Genomic DNA, 21,028 nt, shown 5'->3' with positions numbered 1-21,028 from the left:
ACCTTGTCTTGCTATAGACAGCTTCCGGTTCATTCAGCATTTTCTTGACAGACTCAGTAACTTCATCATCTGTTAGCTGAATGTCAATATGACGTTGAGCGTCTTTTGAGTCACCAGTACACTCGCACATTAAACCGGAGCGGCGACTTAACGGCAAGATACTCCAGGATATCCAACAACGAACAAAGTCCACCCCTGTCAAACCGTTGGCCATGAAAGCTCTGAGCTTGGCGAGTTGTGGTGCATACGAGGCCCGTTCCTTGGCAGTTAGTCGTTGTGGAAGTGGATGTGTGTTGGTAAGCCGGTGAGCACGGTAACCTGGCAGAGGGTTCTCCTCTTCAGGGGAAGTATCCTTACAATAGAACCAAGCCTGGTTCCAATCCTTAGGGTGACATTGAAGTTTGGCGTGAGGGAAGCTAACATCCTTCCTTTTCTGAATGGAGACGCCACCAAGTTCAGTATTGGGACCGTCTACAAATTCAGTATGACGGTTTAAATGGAAGAAATCCCGGAACAGCTCGACAGTTAGTTCTTCTTGTAGGTAGGCTTCACAAAACACCTGAAAGTTGCAAATATTGGACACAGAGTTGGGTCCAATATCTTGAGGGTGGATCTGAAAGCTGGCAAGTACATAACGGAAGAACTTGCACCCATGCGGTTTAAAGCCACGACTCATGTGATCAACAAACACTACTACTTCACCATCTCTGGGGGTAGGAGGGTTTTCTGGACCGGGGACTCGCCACTGGATTTCACTCCGCTTCGGTAAAGTGCCAATTTTGATGCATCCATCCAGTTACTCCTTAGTAACCCGGGAAGGGACCCAGTTACAGGCATAGAATTGTTTGGCCATTGCAAGTGAAGAGCTGAAAAAGATTACTGCCGGTTTACGATTCATGATTGACAAGGTATAAAGCGCAACAAGTTAAGAAAAAGGAATTCAAGCATGTAAAATTGTGAAACCGGAGGCTGATGCAGTTATAAATGGTAAAGCAACGAGCGGTTTACAAGGGGACTAATGGCATATGACAAGATTATTTTCTACAATGATAAACCGCCTACGCAGATAAGGAAGGTACAAATCTGAGGCAAAAAATGACTAAGTGAGGAAAAACAAGTTTCACAAGATCATATTGGCATTTTGGATCTACCACAAGTTAGGAAAAGAAAAAGATTTAGACCTAAAAAAGTTGATCCTGGAGCAGTTCACAAAAGTCCAGATCGGTTTTTATGCGTATAAGGCTTGGTTTGATAGCCAAGATAAAGACTATTATAGCTACCGCACGGAACACATCAAGGTTGAGGTCTGCTATGTATGGACTAACGAAGAACAGGAGAAGAACACTATGAGCCCGTGTGAACCCTAAGTGGATCTACAGAGGAAAGAGGGAAAGATTTACCGAAGTGGTTGAAGCAGCAGAGGTGCATCATGTTTTTTCTGGTGCGATCAGGTTGATGCAGCGGCCGATGGTGAGGCAGAGGCGAAGCTCGTCGATGGCGGCGGCACTCGGGTGCAGAGGCGTCACGATGGGGAAGAAGAGAGGAAGAGGCAATGGGAGCAAAAGGAAAGGGATCTTCAGCCCTATTTATAAGGTAAAGAGATAAGCGATAAGCGCGGGAATCGAGGACATAAACCAGCCAGGAGAGGTCGGGTTATCCCTATGATGATTACTTTATTAGAAGCCCACGAAGACAAAAGATGGTGGCGCTTCATGAAGGCACAAGGCCCAAAGGCGGGTTAAGGCCTGTAGACATAAACCGACATTGATATGTAACTTGTATTATAAGATAGAAGGAATATAGACCGAGTCGGACACGTTTATGATCCGGCCTCAGGATTCTGTAAACCGACGGGCATCGACCTATGTATATAAAGGGGCGACCCAGCGGCAGTTTAGGGACAACAGACAATAACTCGAGAGCCAGGCAAAGCGGATTCGTTCCCTGATCATCAAAACCCAAGCAATTCCATCACAACTGGACGTAGGCTTTACCTTCACCGAAAGGGGCCAAACCAGTATAACTCTTGCGTCCCTTGTCCGCTTTAACCCCTTTAAGCTAACCCGTCGCGATGGCTTCACGACTAAGTCCTTCCATGAGGACATCTGCCGTGACAAAACCACGACACGAAGGCAAGATATTTGTTGCTGAGAATGGATCCTTTATAAAGAAGGAGCTTCTCTTGAAAGAAGTGAGTGGGGGTAAAGTAGAACTTGATGAGGTAACTGTACCTGCTCCCTTATTGGAAAGTAGTTCATCACAGAAATCTGTTTCTGTGACTCCTACACCAATTAGTGAGGAAGCTAATGATGATGATCATGTAACTTCAGATCAAGTTACTACCGAACCTCGTAGGTCAACCAGAGTGAGATCCGCACTAGAGTGGTACGGTAATCCTGTTCTAGAGGTCATGTTAATTGACCACGACAAACCTACGAACTATGAGAAAGTGATGATGAGCCCAGATTCCGCGAAATGGCTTGAGGCCATGAAATCTGAGATGGGATCCATGTATGAGAACAAAGTGTGGACTTTGGTTAACTTGCCCAATGATCGGCAAGCCATAGAAAATAAATGGATCTTCAAGAGGGAGACGGACGCTGATAGTAGTGTTACTATCTACAAAGCTAGACTTGTCGAAAAAGGTTTTGACAAAGTTCAAGGTGTTGACTACGATGAGATTTTCTCACTCGTAGCGATGCTTAAAGTCTGTCCGAATCATGTTAGCAAATTGCCACATTTTAAGAAATCTGGCAAATGGATGCCAAAACTACATTCCTTAATGGATTTCTTAAAGAAGAGTTGTATATGATGCAACCAGAAGGTTTTGTCGATCCTAAAGGTGCTAACAAAATGTGCAAGCTCCAGCGATCCATCTATGGACTGGTGCAAGCATCTCAGAGTTGGAATATACACTTTGATGAGTTGATCAAAGCATATAGTTTTATACAGACTTGTGGTGAAGCCTGTATTTACAAGAAAGTGAGTGGGAGCACTACAACATTTCTGATAAATATATGTGAATGACATATTTTTGATCGGAAATAATGTAGAATTTTCTGGAAAACATAAAGGAGTATTTGAAAGGAATTTTTCAAATAAAGACCTCGGTGAAGCTACTTACATATTGAGCATCAAGATCTATAGAGATAGATCAAGACGCTTGATAAATTTTTTCAATGAGTACATACCTTGACAAGATTTTGAAGTAGTTCAAAATGGAACAGTCGAAGAAAGAGTTCTTACCTGTGTTACAAGGTGTGAAATTGAGTAAGGCTCAAAGCCCGACCACGACAAAAGACAGAAAGAGAATGAAAGTCATTCCCTATGCCTCAGCCATAGTTTCTATAAAGTATGCCATGCTGTGTACCAGATCTATTGTATACCCTACACTGAGTTTAGCAAGGGAGTACAATAGTGATCTAGGAGTAGATCACTGGACAGCGGTCAAAATTATCCTTAGTGGAATAAGGATATGTTTCTCGATTATGGAGGTGACAAAAGGTTCGTCGTAAAGGGTTACGTCGATGCAAATTTTGACACTGATCCATATGACTCTAAGTCTCAATCTGGATACATTTTGAAAGTGGGACAATTAGCTAGGGTAGCTCCGTGTAGAGCATTGTTGACATAGAAATTTGCAAAATACATACGGATCTGAATGTGGCAGACCCGTAGACTAAACTTCTCTCACAAGCAAAACATCATCACACCTAAGTACTCTTTGGGTGTTAATCACATAGCAATGTGAACTAGATTATTGACTCTAGTAAACCCTTTGGGTGTTGGTCACATGACAATGTGAACTATGGGTGTTAATCACATGGTGATGTGAACTATTGGTGTTAAATCACATGGCGATGTGAACTAGATTATTGACTCTAGTGCAAGTGGGAGACGGAAGGAAATATGCCCTAGAGGCAATAATAAATTTATTATTTATTTCCTTATTTCATGCTAGATTTGTATTAAATGGAAACACAATACATGTGTGAATACATAGACAAACATAGTGTCACTAGTATGCCCCTACTTGACTAGCTCGTTAATCAAAGATGGTTAAGTTTCCTAACCATAGACATGAGTTGTCATTTGATTAACGGGGTCACATCATTAGGAGAATGATGTGATTGACTTGACCCATTCCGTTAGCTTAGCACTTGATCGTTTAGTATGTTGCTATTGCTTTCTTCATGACTTATACATGTTCCTATGACTATGAGATTATGCAACTCCCGTTTACCGGAGGAATACTTTGTGTGCTACCAAACGTCACAACGTAACTGGGTGATTATAAAGATGCTCTACAGGTGTCTCCGAAGGTACTTGTTGAGTTGGCCTATTTCGAGATTAGGATTTGTCACTCCGATCGTCGGAGAGGTATCTCTGGCCCACTCGGTAATACACATCACTATAAGCCTTGCAAGCATTATAACTAATGAGTTAGTTGTGGGATGATGTATTACGGAACGAGTAAAGAGACTTGACGGTAACGAGATTGAACTAGGTATTGAGATACCGACGATCGAATCACGGGCAAGTAACATACCAATGACAAAGGGAACAACGTATGTTGTTATGCGGTTTGACCGATAAAGATCTTCATAGAATATGTAGGAGCCAATATGAGCATCCAGGTTCCGCTATTGGTTATTGACCAGAGACGTGTCTCGGTCATGTGTACATAGTTCTCAAACCCGTAGGGTCCGCACGCTTAAAGTTCAGTGACGATCGGTATTATGAGTTTTTGTGTTCTGATGTACCAAAGGTAGTTCGGAGTCTCGGATATGATCATGGACATGACGAGGAGTCTTGAAATGGTCGAGACATAAAGAACGGCATATTGGACGACTATACTTGGATACCGGAATGGTTCCGGGTGAGATCGGGAATATACCGGAGCACCGGGAGGTTATCGGAACCCCTCGGGAGGTATATGGGCCTTATTGGGCTTTAGTGGAAAGGAGGGGAAAGGAGAAAGGGAGGTGCCCCCCCAAGCCCAATCCTAATTGGGAAGCCCCCCTTTGCTTCCTCCATCCTTCCTCTTCCTTCCCTCTGCTACTCCAAGTTGGAAAGGGAGGAATCCTACTCCCGGTGTGAGTAGGACTCCCCATGGCGCGCCCTAGAGAGGGCCGGCCCTCCCCTCCTCCACTCCTTTATATATAGGGGCATGGGGGCACCTCTAGACACACAAGTTGATCAGTTGATCTATTCCAGCCATGTGTGGTGCCCCCTCCACCATATTCCACCTCAGTTATATCGTAGCGGTGCTTAGGCGAAGCCCTGCATCGGTAGCATCATCATCACCGTCACCACACTGTCGTGCTGATGAAACTCCCCCGTGAAGCTTTGCTGGATCGGAGCTTGCGGGCCGTCATCGAGTTGAACGTGTGCAGAACTCGGAGGTGTCGTGCGTTCGGTACTCGGATCGGTCGGATCGTGAAGACATACGACTACATCAACCTCGTTGTGCTAACGCTTCTGCATTCGGTCTACGAGGGTACGTGGACACACTCTCCCCTCTCGTTGCTATGCATCACCATGATCCTGTGTGTGCGTAGGATTTTTTTTTGAAATTACTACGTTCCCCAACATTGATAGAGCTAAATTTGATGCTATTGAAAAGAAGTCGTGCCCTAAGGATATTAAAGGTATAAGAAGTTTCCTTGATCATGCCGGTTTTTATAGGAGGTTCATTAAAGACTTCTCAAAAATTTCTAGGCCTCTGACTAATCTCTTACAAAAAGATGTTCCTTTTGTCTTTGATGATGATTGTGTAGAAGCATTTGAAATACTTAAGAAAGCCTTGATTTCTGCACCTATTGTTCAGCCACCTGATTGGAATTTAGCCTTTGAAATTATGTGTGATGCTAGTGATTATGTTGTAGGTGTTGCTTTAGGGCAAAGAGTTGATAAGAAATTAAATGTTCTCCAATATGCTAGTAAAACTCTAGACAGTGCCCAGAGAAATTATGCTACTACTGAAAAAGAATTTTTAGTAGTTGTATTTGCTTGTGATAAGTTTAGACCTTACATTGTTGATTCCAAAGTAATTGTTCACACTGATCATGATGCTATTAAATATCTTACAGAAAAGAAAGATGCTAAACCTAGACTTATTATATGGGTTCTCTTGATACAAGAATTTGATTTTCATATTATTGATAGAAAGGGAGCTGAGAACCCCGTTGCAGACAACTTGTCTAGGTTAGAGAATGTTCTTGATGACCCACTCCATATTGATGATAGTTTTCCTGATGAACAATTAGCTGTCATAAATGCTTCTCGTACTGCTCCATGGTATGCTGATTATGCTAATTACATTGTTGCTAAATTTATACCACCTAGTTTCACATACCAGCAAAAGAAAAGTTTTTCTATGATTTAAGACATTACTTCTGGGATGACCCACACCTTTATAAAGGAGTAGATGGCGTTATTAGATGTTATGTACCTGAGCATGAACGGGAACAGATCCTACGCAAGTGTCAGTCCGAGGCTTATGGAGGACACCATGCTGGAGATAGAACTGCACATAAGGTATTGCAATCCGGTTTTTATTGGCCTACACTTTTCAAAGATGCCCGTAAGTTTGTCTTGTCTTGTGATGAATGTCAAAGAATTGGTAATATTAGTAGACGTCAAGAAATGCCTATGAACTATTCACTTGTTGTTGAACCATTTGATGTTTGGGGCCTAGATTACATGGGATCGTTTCCTTCCTGTAATGGGTATACACATATTTTAGTTGTTGTTGATTACATTACTAAGTGGGTAGAAGCTATTCCAACTGGTACGGCGCACCCTCCACCCGCGTGGACACCTCTATTAAGATGCTTAAAGAAGTTATTTTTCCGAGGTTTGGAGTCCCTAGATACTTAATGACTGATGGTGGTTCACATTTTATTCATGGTGCCTTTCGTAAAATGCTTGCTAAGTATGATGTTAATCATAGAATTGCATCTCCATACCACCCACAGTCTAGTGGTCAAGTAGAACTGAGTAATAGAGAGATTAAGTTAATTTTTCAAAAGATTGTTAATAGATCTAGAAATAATTGGTCCAAGAAACTTGATGATGCATTATGGGCCTATAGAACTGCATATAAAAATCCTATGGGTATGTCTCCGTATAAAATGGTTTATGGAAAAGCATGTCACTTACCTCTTGAACTAGAACATTAGGCATATTGGGCCATCAAGGAGCTCAATTATGATTTCAAACTTGCCGGTGAGAAGAGACTATTTGACATTAGCTCACTTGATGAGTGGAGAACCCAGGCCTATGAGAATGCCAAACTGTTTAAATAAAAAGTTAAAAGATGGCATGACAAAAGGATTACAAAAGCATGAGTTTAATGTAGGTGATTATGTTCTATTATACAACTCTCGTTTAAGATTTTTTGCAGGAAAACTCCTCTCTAAATGGGAAGGTCCTTACGTTATCGAGGAGGTCTATCGTTCCGGTGCCATAAAAATCAAGAACTTCGAAGGCACAAATCCGAAGGTGGTGAACAGTCAAAGAATCAAACATTATATCTCAGCTAATCCCATAAATGTTGAAACCAATGTTATTGATACCGTAACCCCGGAGGAGTACATAAGGAACACTTTCCAGAACGTTTTCAGACTCTGAAAAGGAATAGGTATGTGGTACGGTAAGTAAACCGACTCCAAAACAGTTCTAGTGGCAATGTTTCTCCGTTTTGGAATATTTAAGAAAATAGCAAAATAAGAAGCAGTCCGGAAAGGACACGAGGCGTCCACGAGGGTGGAGGGCGCGCCCTACCCTCTGGGCACACCCCCTGCCTCGTGGGGACCTTGTGTGCCCTCCGGACTCTGTTTTCTTGCACGATACTTCTTTTGGTCGGTAAAAATTCATTATATAATCTCCCGAAAGTTTTGACCACCGTACCACGGCAAAATCCCCTGTTTTCGTTTTTAACTGTTTTCTGCCAGAGTTTCCAAGGCCAAGCATTATGTCATCCTCCTCCTCCAAAAACGCGGATGGTGATGCTTGTTTGATGCAGATGGAACTTAGAAGGGAGGATGCTGAGGGAGCCATGATAGAGGAGGATGAAGGAGATTCACTTGAGGAACAACCTCCGGCTTCGGAGAGGGGTACATTGGCAGGCATCTCCACTATTTTGAATCCCCATCAAGCAATAGAAGCTACAAACAATCATGAAGGCCAAGAGGTTCGAGAAGGGCTTCCCCCTAGGAGGCCCTTACACAAGTTACATCGGAACAACTTTCATAATTTGGTTCATAATTACGGAGTGGAGAACACCCCTCATACACATATACCCGCCAATTGGGACATATCCCGTCCAAGTGAAAGCAATGCAGGGAAGAGTTCTTGGGGGCCTGAAAATAAGCATCATATGGAGGAAATTCAGAAGAATGCAAATATGCTCCAACTTGTGCTCCAAGAACTGCAAGTTCTGAAGGGTGCATTATTGAAGCTGACTACTTCATCAATAGCCCCATCATCACCACCTCCGAAGAAAGAGACATAAACACATGGGTATGGGCACTCCCCTTGGCAACTGCCAAGCTTGGGGGAGGTGCCCCGGTATCGTATCACCATCACACTTCTATCTTTACCGTTTTTCTTAGTTCGATCCTTTTGGTTATATCTTGATCTAGTAGAATAAAGTTTAGTATGATCTAGCTTTGAGTTTTGTGTTGATCCTTATCTATGTAATCAAGTCCGTGAGCTATATATAATAAAGATTAGTTTTGAGTCAAGGGCTTGGATATCTTGCTATGATCTTGAGGGAAAAAAGAAATAAAGGGGGGAAGAATAAAAAGAAATAAAGAGATCATATTGATCTTATGGAGAGTAATGACTTCACATATAAAGAGTATGATGAATAAAAGTTGTTGAGAGCTGACAAACATAGTTTTGCTCATCGTTGCAATTAATAGGAAGTAATAAAGAAAGAGATGTTTTCACATATAAATATACTATCTTGGACATCTTTTATGATTGTGAGCACTCATTAAAATATGACATGCTAAAAAGTTGATGTTGGACAAGGAAGACAACGTAATGGGTTATGTTTTCTTATATCCGAAATAAATTATATTGTCATGGATCATCCAACATGTTGAGCTTGCCTTTCCCCCTCATGCTAGCCAAATTCTTTGCACCAAGTAGAGATACTACTTGTGCTTCCAAATATCCTTAAACCCAGTTTTGCCATGAGAGTCCACCATATCTACCTATGGATTGAGTAAGATCCTTCAATTAAGTTGTCATTGTTGTACGCAATAAAAATTGCTCTTTAAATATGTATGATTTGTTAGTGTGGAGAAAATAAGCTTTATACGAGCTTGTGATATGGAAGAAATAAAAGCGACGGTCTACATAATAAAGGTCCCTATCACAAGTGGCAATATAAGGTGACGTTCTTTTGCATTAAGATTTTGTGCATCCAACCATAAAAGCACATGGCAACCTCTGCTTCCCTCTGCGAAGGGCCTATCTTTATTTTTGTCTTATATCTTTTATTTTTGTCTGATATCTAATTGGATGTGGGTTTCCATAAAGCATTATTGTTGACGTTACCCTTGAGCTAAAAGGTTGGGAGGCAAAACTATAAGCCCCTATCTTTCTCTGTGTCCGATTAAAACTTCATACCCATAAGTATTGCGTGAGTGTTAGCAATTGTGAAATACTAAATGATAGTTGAGTATGTGGACTTGCTGAAAAGCTCTTATATTGACTCTTTCCGATGTTATGATAAATTGCAATTGCTTCAATGATTGAGATCATAGTTTGCTAGTCTTTCAATGAAGTTTCTGATTCATACTCTATATTATGAATAGATTGTTACTTTAGCATGAGAAATCATATGACTATATATGTTGCTATTCTAAGAATGATCATGGTGCCCTCAAGTCCGTATTTTATTTTATCGACACCTCTATCTCCAAACATGTGGACATATTTTTCGATATCGGCTTCCGCTTGAGGACAAGCGAGGTCTAAGCTTGGGGGAGTTGATATGTCCATTTTGCATCATGCTTTTGTATCGATACTTATTGCATTATGGGCTGTTATTACACATTATGTCACAACACTTATGCCTTTTCTCTCTTATTTTACAAGGTTTACATGAAGAGGGAGAATACCGGCAGCTGGAATTCTGGGCTGGAAAAGGAGCAAATATTAGAGACCTATTCTGCACAACTCCAAAAGTCCTGAAACTCCACGGGAGTCAGTTTTGGAATATATTAAAAATATTGGGCGAAGAAAGCACCAGAGGGGGGCCACCCACCGTCCACGAGGGTGGAGGGCGCGCCCTACCCCCTGGGCGCGCCCCCTGCCTCGTGGGCCACCTGGAAGCCCCCCCAATACCCATCTTCTGGTATAAGGTGTCTTTTTCCCTGGAAAAAATCATAAGAAAGCTTTCGGGATGAAGTGCCGCCATCTTGAGGCGGAACCTTGGCGAAACCTATCTAGGGCTCCGGCGGAGCTGTTTTGCCGGGGAAACATCCCTTCGGGAGGGGGAAATCGTCACCATCGTCATCACCATCGATCGTCTCATCGGGAGGGGGTAAGTCTCCATCAACATCTTCACCAGCACCATCTCCTCTCAAACCCTAGTTCATCTCTTGTATCCGATCTTTGTCTCAAAACCTCAGATTGGTACCTGTGGTTGCTAGTAGTGTTGATTACTCCTCGTAGTTGATGCTAGTTGGTTTATTCGGTGGAAGATTATATGTTCAGATCCTTTATGTGTATTAATACCTGTCAGTGTCAAAATCGGTGGATCTCGGGTAGGGGGTCCCGAACTGTGCGTCTAAGGCGGATGGTAACAGGAGGCAGGGGACACGATGTTTTACCCAGGTTCAGGCCCTCTTGATGGAGGTAAAACCCTACGTCCTGCTTGATTGATATTGATGATATGAGTATTACAAGAGTTGATCTACCACAAGATCGTAGAGGCTAAACCCTAGAATCTAGCCTATGGTATGATTGTTGTTGTATATATCTATCGACTAGCCTGGCCTTGGTTTCTATAATGCACCAGAGGCCTAGGATAACAAGAGTCCTAGCTGAATACGCCGGTGGGGAGGAGTCCTTGTCTTGATCACCAAGTCTTGTGGAATCTTCCTTGTATGCGGCAGCTGTCCGAACTAGCCCATGCGTATACGGACATGGGGGTCCTCGGCCCAATCTAACAGATAGGGAGATGACGTGGTGAGTACCCCCTAGTCCAGGACACCGTCAGTAGTCCCCTGAACTGGTCTTCAAGTTAGGGACGCTCCTCGATTCTTCCGAACCGTTCTTCATCTTCGGTCGTCGGTCTTGAAAACTGGTTCAACACATCTTCTCATCTTCGATCTTGAGGATCGCTGAAATGCATTCGACGAGTTCACACGTCGGGTATCTGAGGAGCCCCTTTAAGTTTCCGGCCTTTATCAATGCCTTGTTATTTTTATGCCACACCTCGGGTTTGAAGTTGTTCCTGGGCGACAGCGTCCTCTTGCTTCCGAGCTCCAACGCTGAACTACATTCGAGGTATCTTTTGCAGCCGAGCACCAACGCCGGACCGCTTCCCCGCTCTAACGCCGGAATGTATCCGAGCTCCAACGCCGGACTATGTATCCGAGCTCCAACGCCGGACTGTATCCGAGCTCTAATGCCGGACTATGTATCTGAGCTCCAACGCCGGACTATATCCGAGGTGTCGTAAATCACCTTGGTTCAAAGAAGTTTGAAGGAGTTTAGCCGAGCTTAATGCTGGAAATGCCCTCTATGGAGCCAGCCACTAGCGCCCGAGCTTTATGCCGAACTACTTCCGAGGTGGTGCACCACCCTGAATGTGGTCCGGTTTTTGTCAATATTTTTGATTGGTGCAATTTATTCTCTGTCGAGATATATAGCCAGTTGCCCTCAAGGTGGGTATCGGTCTAAAACCCGAGATACACATGAAGGATGACATAAGACCGCTGATCCCAGTAGCCACTGAGACTCAGGTTGATTTGCAAAATCGGTCTGAGGATCAAGTCCTAGCTCGGCAGAATACTTCGGGACACAAAAAGCGGCGTGCTCGGTCCTCGAGACTCAGGTTGGGTGCGGCCGACCAACCTGAGGATCAAAATCTCCTCGGAAACTGTATTACACTTAAAATTTTCTGCATTGGATAGGCAATGCAGTAGCCCCAGAGACACTGGTCAAGTGGCAACACCAGATCAGGGGATCGATGTGCCCCTTTAATATTTGTAAATAATAAGCCCGAAGCCCAGTAGCCCCTGAGCCTTAATGCGGGCACGGGTGGCCGAATTAAGGATTGATATCCATAGTAAAATCACAAATTATGTGTAATGACTCTATGTATCCAAGTACTTTACGTCATTAATGCTCGGATCCGCATTGTACCAAACTTTGTTGACCGACCATCGGCTTCCACCTCCTCGGCCAATAGCCGAGGAGTGTTTGTCCTACTTTATAAAGCCTTTATGAGGGCAAAGATTTACAACAAACAAGGCAATCTGGCCATACGGTTTTATAAACAAAGGTACGTAGAGAGATATGTTATATTACTGTTTAACAGAAGAAATGTCTTCCAAAGAAAATAGTCCCGCTATCGGTTCCTTTCTTTGGGTTGTCATGCTAAGCATGATCATGAAACCTCAGCTCCAATGTAAGAGCAAAATATCGAGGATTTAGTTTGGGAGGCCAGTTAATAGCCCCCGGTAGTGTTCGGCGACAGTCGAGGTCAAGCCGCAAACACTTCGGCCATTGTTATGAATGGCTCATCATTTAATACCGTCATCGGATCGCTCACCAGTTTACGCTTATTGTGACAGTCAGTTTTTGGCTTTCTCCACTAAGGTGCTTAACCATGTGAGCTGGAAGCACAATCGCAGTGGTTCTCCCTTTGTACACCTAGCCGAACAAAGTGGAACGTAGGAGGCAAGCGCAGGAGCCGGGCAACCCAACTATTGACCGAAGACACAATTCAAAACCGATGCATATATAGCAATATCCGAGAATGTTTTTGTCGAATCTCTAAAGGTGTCCGGCGTTGCACTACGAGACTTGTGCTGTAAACACACAAATAGTTTAAAAGGGCCACAAGCTTGGAAAACCAAAAAACATCAGTAAAAACTTGACGTCTGAACAAGATCAAGTGTTCGGTGCCAATCCAAAAATTGGCCTTAGCAAAAGAAGTGCTTCTGACGTGCTTTAACATGATACATCCTATCTCAAGACTTCAAGCGGGTCAGCCTACGACTTCAACCTCCTATCCCGAGGGCGGAGTACTTCTCATTAGGCCAGTTTAGCAATCTAAACTCTAGCGGCTTTGAGAGAGAAATTGGGCTCCCCGGCTAGTTACCACACACTCGTGTCGAAAAAAGGAGTGATAGATAATAATAATAATAATAATAATAATAATAATAATAATAATAATAATAATAATAATAATAATAATAAAACTTTGCAACAACTAAGAAGAAGAACACTTATCATAAAACGGCTCATATAAATTTAAGAGCCCCCAAGTGACTTGGGTAAAAGAATGATTGCATGTACCGAAGTACTTATATCATATCTATGTTCAACCGAACTTTAAACGCGTCTTAACCGACCGTCAGCTTCTCCCTCTTTGGTCAAGGACCGAAAAGTGTTATGCACTCCATCTGTCGAGAATATCGACAGTGTTTCCAATAACCAGGCAATCAGGCCATAAGGCTGTAACAGACAAAGCGCGCTCAGGGAACTTATGCTATATTACTACGAAGTGTAAGAAGCATCTTCGAAGAAAATAGTACCCCCACCGATACCTTTCTTCGGTGCTCATTGTTATTATGAGACTTGTGCAATAGATTTTTTGTACTCATGAGTTCCGTTGTGTGCCGACCATCATTGAAAACTATAAGAGCGCTAGCTTTCGGCTTCACCCAGTCTGAGGTCCGGCTCGGATGACCCAATCGTGACAATCGCAGAGGTGCTCCCTTTACTCCCTAGCCGAACAATCGGGAATGTAGGGGTAAACACAGGAGCGAGGCAATCCAGCTTGCAAATCGCTTAAGTCAATATGGTGCATATTGTGGCGTAATACACGAACAAGGAACGAAGCCGTACAAGTATAATCATATGCAAGAGGAAAAGCTTCATGAAGGAAGCCCCCAAATGAATTGGGTATTTGAATTTATGCGTTACAAACAAAGTTTGGACAAGGAAATTTTTTACAAGCAACTTTTTTCCAAAAAATTATAATGCTTGGTCGAACCGAACACAAGTTAGAAATTAAAGCTTTGAGCATGAAAGCGACTTAGCTGGTTAATGTGTTCGGTATTGATGACGCGGTCCGAGCTTGATGCGGGACAAGGTTCCATCCCCCAAGCCGGTCTCGAGGTGGCGGAGCGAAGAGCTCGACACGCCGAAGTAGTGACATAGCACGGTCAATGCAGACCGGCAGAGCGACGCCGAAGTCCCCGGATCATTTTTATGTGCACAAAAAATAGTGCAAACTAGAGATAATAGTAATAATGATAATTAAAAAAATCGTTGCATAATAAATAATTGATGCAAAGTGAGTAATAAAAGAAATATGGCCTGGCGCCGAAGTCAATGTCGATGCAGGGCGTCAGCGTGATGCAGTAAAGGCGTGCCAAAGCCTGAATCGACAGGTCGGTCCGAGCTCCGGATGTGGCGTTCGCCGGACTATGTACGGAAACTGACCGAACCACCACGCGACTGTCGTTAATGCGGCCACCATTTGATAGACCTATGTACATATGATGGACAAACCAGAGTAATAATTCCTTGGGAAAAATGAACCCAAACAATCAAAAAATACTAGGATTAATAGCACCTGGTTTATTTGTTGTAGCAATCCGAAGGAAGGTGATTCCCAAAATTGGGACTCGATCCGCACACCCATTGTCTGATGGGTGATAAAACGACGGCATGGCAATGCTGGCAAAGGTTGGCTCGCCGAGGCAAAGCCCTCGGTCCAGCTAACGTGACGGAGCTGGTCGGCTAGTGACGCCGAAGTGTCCGGAGTAGGTTGATGAAGAGATAGCGAATCCCCCGGTCCAGCCGAGATGTCGAAGCCTCGATGTCAGCCGATGAGTCAAAGTAGGTCGGCGTGATGGACACCAGCTTGAAGAAGCCATAGTGTGGCCCTGCCGTTGCAGGTCGTGACGTGGTCGATGTCGGCTTGATGAAGCGACCGTGCGACGATGCTGGTATGCCCGCTCCGTGTAATCCGTGGGGCAGCGATGTTGGTGATGATTTATCCTTCGCGATGCCGGACTCTTGTTCGGCTTGCCGAGATGATGATCCGAAGAAATTGAGCTCGGCTCAACAAAGTGACGACGTGTCTACCGCAGGTCGGCAGCCGTGGAGCAATATTGCCGGACTGGTTTGGCACCAGCATGATGTTGAAGATCATGTTTAAAAGATCTTAAAGTTAGTGGGATGTGTTCGGGAACAAAACACAATACCCCTTACAAAACTTCCTTCAAAAAAGGATGTCCGAAATCCCGTTCATAAAAAAGACGAACTCGGGTCGGATTCGTTTTCGCGCAGAAAACAGATCCAAAAAGTGATGCACTAATCGGAAGGTTCCCGGAGTTTGGACGGTCGGGTCGAGCTGAAATTTTGAGAGGTGGTAGATATAGGAATTCCGCAGCTGATCAACGGTTGGATCTTCCAAAGGACTTCCGAGCTAGAAGCTGGACACCACGCCCTAAACTCGTCCAGATTCCCGTCCAGATTTGACAGGGCTCCGGTATATCGTGGATTGCCAGAGATTCCTCCATCGGAACTCGATGAAATTTTCCAGGGTTGTTGTAGATTCAATTCCGCACAATTCCACCAAAGCAATCATTAAAAAGACACTTGAGGAGGCGGTGGCAGCGGACACAAGTTTGTTGTCCAGAAAAACAGCACGGTCGCCCGAGGGCAATGTTGACGTTGAGCCCCCGGGCTCCTTGGATGATTCCTCCATGATCTTGATAGAGATCGGAGTTGATGTTTATAAAAGCCCTCATCCGAACATGACGATTGGAGGTAGAGCGCAGTCCTTGGTCAAACCAAGGTGACCAGTCGAGCTGGTGACGAAGATGTCGAAGTCGCAGTTGATCTGCAGGCGAGCCATCAACCTTTTGCCGAACACACAGTGGAGCTCTCAATGAAAGCACCAATGTCGGTATCAAAACCGGCGGATCTCGGATAGGGGGTCCCGAACTATGCGTCTAAGGCGGATGGTAACAGGAGGCAGGGGACACGATGTTTTACCCAGGTTCGGGCCCTCTTGATGGAGGTAAAACCCTATGTCCTGCTTGATTGATATTGATGATATGAGTATTACAAAAGTTGATCTACCACGAGATCTTAGAGGCTAAACCCTAGAAGCTAGCCTATGGTATGATTGTTGTTGTATATATCTATCGACTAGCCTGGCCTCGGTTTATATAATGCACCAGAGGCCTAGGATAACAAGAGTCCTAGCCGAATACGCCGGTGGGGAGGAGTCCTTGTCTTGATCGCCAAGTCTTGTGGAATCTTCCTTGTATGCGGCAGCTGTCCGAACTGGCCCATGAGTATACGGCCATGGGGGTCCTCGGCCCAATCTAACAGATAGGGAGATGACGTGGTGAGTACCCCCTAGTCCAGGACACCGTCAATAACCCTCTGATTATGAACATGAATATGATTTGTGAGTAGTTACGTTTGTTCCTGAGGACATGGGAGAAGTCTTGCTATAAGTAGTCATGTGAATTTAGTATTCGTTCGATATTTTGATGAGATGTATGTTGTCTTTCCTCTAGTGGTGTTATGTGAATGTCGACTACATGACACTTCACCATTGTTTGGGCCTAGGGGAAGGAATTGGGAAGTAATAAGTAGATGATGGGTTGCTAGAGTGATAGAAGCTTAAACCCTAGTTTATACGTTGCTTCGTAAGGGGCTAAGTTGGATCCATATGTTTCATGCTATGGTTAGGTTTACATTAATTCTTCTTTCGTAGTTGCGGATGCTTGCGAGGGAGGTTAATCATAAGTGGGATGCTTGTCCAAGGAAGGGCAGTACCCAAGCACCGGTCCACCCACATATCAAATTATCAAAGTAACAAACGCGAATCATATGAGCATGATGAAAACTAGCTTGACAATAATTCCCATGTGTCCTCGGGAGCGCTTTCCTTTATATAAGAGTTTGTCCAGGCTTGTCCTTTGCTACAAAAAGGATTGGGCCACCTTGCTGTACCTTGTTTACTTTTGTTACTTGTTACCCGTTACGAATTACCTTATCACAAAACTATCTATTACCGATAATTTCAGTGCTTGCAGAGAATACCTTACTGAAAACTGCTTATCATTTCCTTCTGCTCCTTGTTGGGTTCGACACTCTTACTTATCGAAAGGACTACGATAGATTCCCTATACTTGTGGATCATCAGGCGGCGCTGGAGGCTTCCTGGTGAGTGGAGGGGGCGACTGGGTCGGAATGAACCCAAGCCCTCCCCCCATGCCCCGCCTCTTTAGGGCCAGGAACCGCATACCCCGTGCGCACGAGCTAAGTGAGCCCCGTTGTAACGCCCCGGACACACCCGCCGGTGGTCGTTACTCCCGGCGGGATCTAGACTGGCCCCACAGATCAATACTAGTCTTTTCTGTGCACTTTGTCCTCACTCGTGCGCACCCGGGAGCAACTTCCCGGTCGGTCACCCATCCTGAAACTACTCCAAGCTGAGCACACTTAACTTTGGAGTTCTGTCCGAATGGGCTCCTAGAAAAGAAGGAATTCCTTATTGATATGAGTAGTCTATCATCCCCAATAAGATAGACTATCACATACACCCCCACTCAGAGGAACCGACGTCCTCGTCAGGCCACGGGAACATATTCCCTCTTGGCACATACTTCTGTGCTTCCAGTTCGGCACATGTGTCATGTCGTGTGCCACGATGGGTCACAAACGTCATGAACAACATGGCCGCGCACCTGTCCGCAAACATCCATGTAACCACGAGGGTCGGCTCTGATACCAACTTGTAATGCCCCGGACACACCCGCCAGTGGTCGTTGCTCCTGGCGGGATCTAGACTGGCCCCACAGATCAATACTAGTCTTTTCTGTGCACTTTGTCCTCACTCGTGCGCACCCGGGAGCAACTTCCTGGTCGGTCACCCATCCTGAAACTACTCCAAGCTGAGCACACTTAACTTTGGAGTTCTGTCCGAATGGGCTCCCAGAAAATAAGGAATTCCTTATTGATATGAGTAGTCTATCATCCCTAATAATCCAGACTATCACATATGACAGGTAATCAGAGCCTTCCCCGACTTAGGAGCCCCTTGCTTGATCGAATCGCTGACGTTGTTGAGTCTAGAACAAAATGTTTTGAGTCTTAGGATTATATATATTGGAGAGTAGGATTCTTTTTTACTCCTCAGTCCCTTCGTCGCTCTGGTGAGGCCTCCTGACATAGAAGTTTTGACTCTTCTCTCCTTAAATTTCATGAAAAAAATTAGGATCACGCGGGTATCTTGGAATCGCTCCGATGGTTTTGTGACAAGAATATTGTTCTTGGTGCCTCCTGACATTTAGGGGTTGTGGCAGTGTCCCGGGGAGTTGAGCTCTGAGGTGTTGTCATCACAATTTTATCGTTGCAGTTCTGGAATACCTGAGTTCGCCAACATCGAAAATCTCCTTTATGCAGTTGTTGGTGAGATAACCTTGACGCCACGCAGTACTGGGGCGGGAGTTCGGGAGTATTGCCATAACTTGTATAACATATGCTTTTCAAAGGTTGAGGTACATGATTTCCGAAGGTTTCTTGGTTATGTGTTGAAGGATGGATACAACTGGATGTAGGATTTGCTAGTTTTGGGTGAGATATTATGCTTCCCCTGTATCCCCAACACCTGATTACATAAAAAGAAAATTCCGGGAGTTTATAAGTGGGAATTCAAGTATATCGTAGGATACCTTTTCAACAGACACATGATATGATATGGGGTCTATCATATGTTTTTTTCCAGCTTATTCTGCAAGCCAATCCTTTGTTTTTGTTTTGATTGTGGTATTCGAGCTGCTTCGAAGTCAAATGTTGATTCCATACCTTCCCTAAGTGGTGTTCTCATACTTCTATGTGAATACCAATCCTTCTTGATCATCAAGTTTGTCATGTCAATCCTTTTCAACCGGCGTGTTTCTCTTCAAGCGGATCCGATCTTTTCAACCTCCGCAAGATCAATTATCAGTTCTTCTCAACGGTGCTCATTTCTTCCGTCCCAAGTTGTCTTTGTTTTCCCGCCCTCCCACCCTTTTTCTTCAAGGACTCGGATTTCTTAATCTTGTATCCTTTTAATGATACGAAGTTTCTCCATTCTTTTCCGTCAAGGTTCTTATCCGGTGATTCTCAGTAAGATACTAACGGAGCTTCAAGTTCAACATTCGTCATTCTTTTCTTTTCTGGTGGATTCAATTCAAGCTTTCGGTGTTGATCATATCCTTTTCTCGTTTCAAATGTTTTCTCATGCCGGTGCACCTCTTAATCATTCACCTCTCACTATTCAATTGTTCCGGAGTGCTGAAGATATCTCGAAGATTCGTGTTTCCACTATGCATTTGTTCAAGCTCTTTTGAGGATGTTATCTCATTCAAGCCATTTAATTCGCCGGTGCAATCTCTCTTTTCAAGCAATTGTTCAACGGTGTTTCTTTTGAGCGGGCCCTAACCCACAAGTCTTTTCCCAGGATCTTACCTGACTCTTCTAATCTTCCCGGAGTTACTCTCAAATTCTTTCAAAGTACGACGTAAGTATGGGCTATCATCAGTCGTATGTCTTTCTCCAAGATCTTTCAATTTTTTTTCATCGTTCGTTCAACATTTCCAATTTTCATTCCAGAGTGCCTCAACAATTCATGGTGGTGTTTCTCATCATCATTCTCAACACTTGAAGACCGAAGAAGAGTTTCTCTCAAATCTTGGTCCGTTCTCTCAAAGATGCATAGTTCAAGCTTGATGCCATCCTCTCATAATTGTTTTTGATAGTGAGAATTCTTTTCACCTATCCGGAGCAATTCAAGATTCTTTTCAGTTTGATTCTCCGAAGGCCATCATTTCGGGTTTATTCATCCTCAGCTTTCACCTCTCATTCTCCAAATCTTACCGGTGCATCATTCAAATATTCTATAATCAGCTCGTGATATCTTCGTTCTCTTGTATCAAATTCCCTCAAGTATCTTCATTTGTTCTCTAATTGTTACCGGTGATTCATCCCTTTACTTTGTTCATTTCCAATTCTTACGGTGGTTCGTTCAAGAGTTCTCTTCCTTGGTTATCATATCAATTTATTCGTTGTTGCAATCCTACCGGTGGTTCATCGAAGGCCTTTTCAAGTTGGCGCTATATCTATCTTAATCCTTTCTATGAGAATAAGTAGTATGCCAAATCCGTTGCTTGTCATCAATTTAAAATGGTGAAGGATAAGCATAATGTAATTCTTATTCTTGTTTCATCGAGTAAATTCTATTCCTTATTCCGGAGGTTCATCAAATTCTCATTTTTCAATTGTTCATCTTTCTTTTTCTGAGTTCCAAGTTTTCTCGGTTATATCATTTCAAAGCTTCATCTATTCATTGCAAGGCCTCAAACTTATTCTTTTCATCCTTCTCTTTTTATCTATCATCCTTTTATTACCGGAGTTCTTCATGGAGGCTCTACATGCTGGTTCGTCAAGGATTCCTTTCATTCTTCAATTGTTCGTCAAGATTTCTCTCGAAGCGATGATCCGCCAAGCTATACTTCAAGTATTCTTCATCTTGCATTTCGAAGTGCAATTCGTTCTACCTTATCTTTTGAGGTGGTGTTACGTCATTTTGACAATTGCTTGGTGTTTCATGATTCACAAGTTGTCCGAAATGACATATCTTAAATCCATCATTTTCAGTTCATTCAGGACATCTTTTCAACCCATCAATCCCTTCATTGGAGTTATCTTGGGTTATATTTCACCTAAAGCTTTCCCTAAGGATTGTTGCTATTTATGG

Source organism: Triticum dicoccoides, chromosome 5A (genome assembly GCF_002162155.2).
Source record: "Triticum dicoccoides isolate Atlit2015 ecotype Zavitan chromosome 5A, WEW_v2.0, whole genome shotgun sequence".
Lineage (NCBI taxonomy): Eukaryota > Viridiplantae > Streptophyta > Magnoliopsida > Poales > Poaceae > Triticum > Triticum dicoccoides.
The sequence above is the reverse complement of the archived record's forward strand: the minus strand, read 5'-3'. Positions refer to the sequence as shown.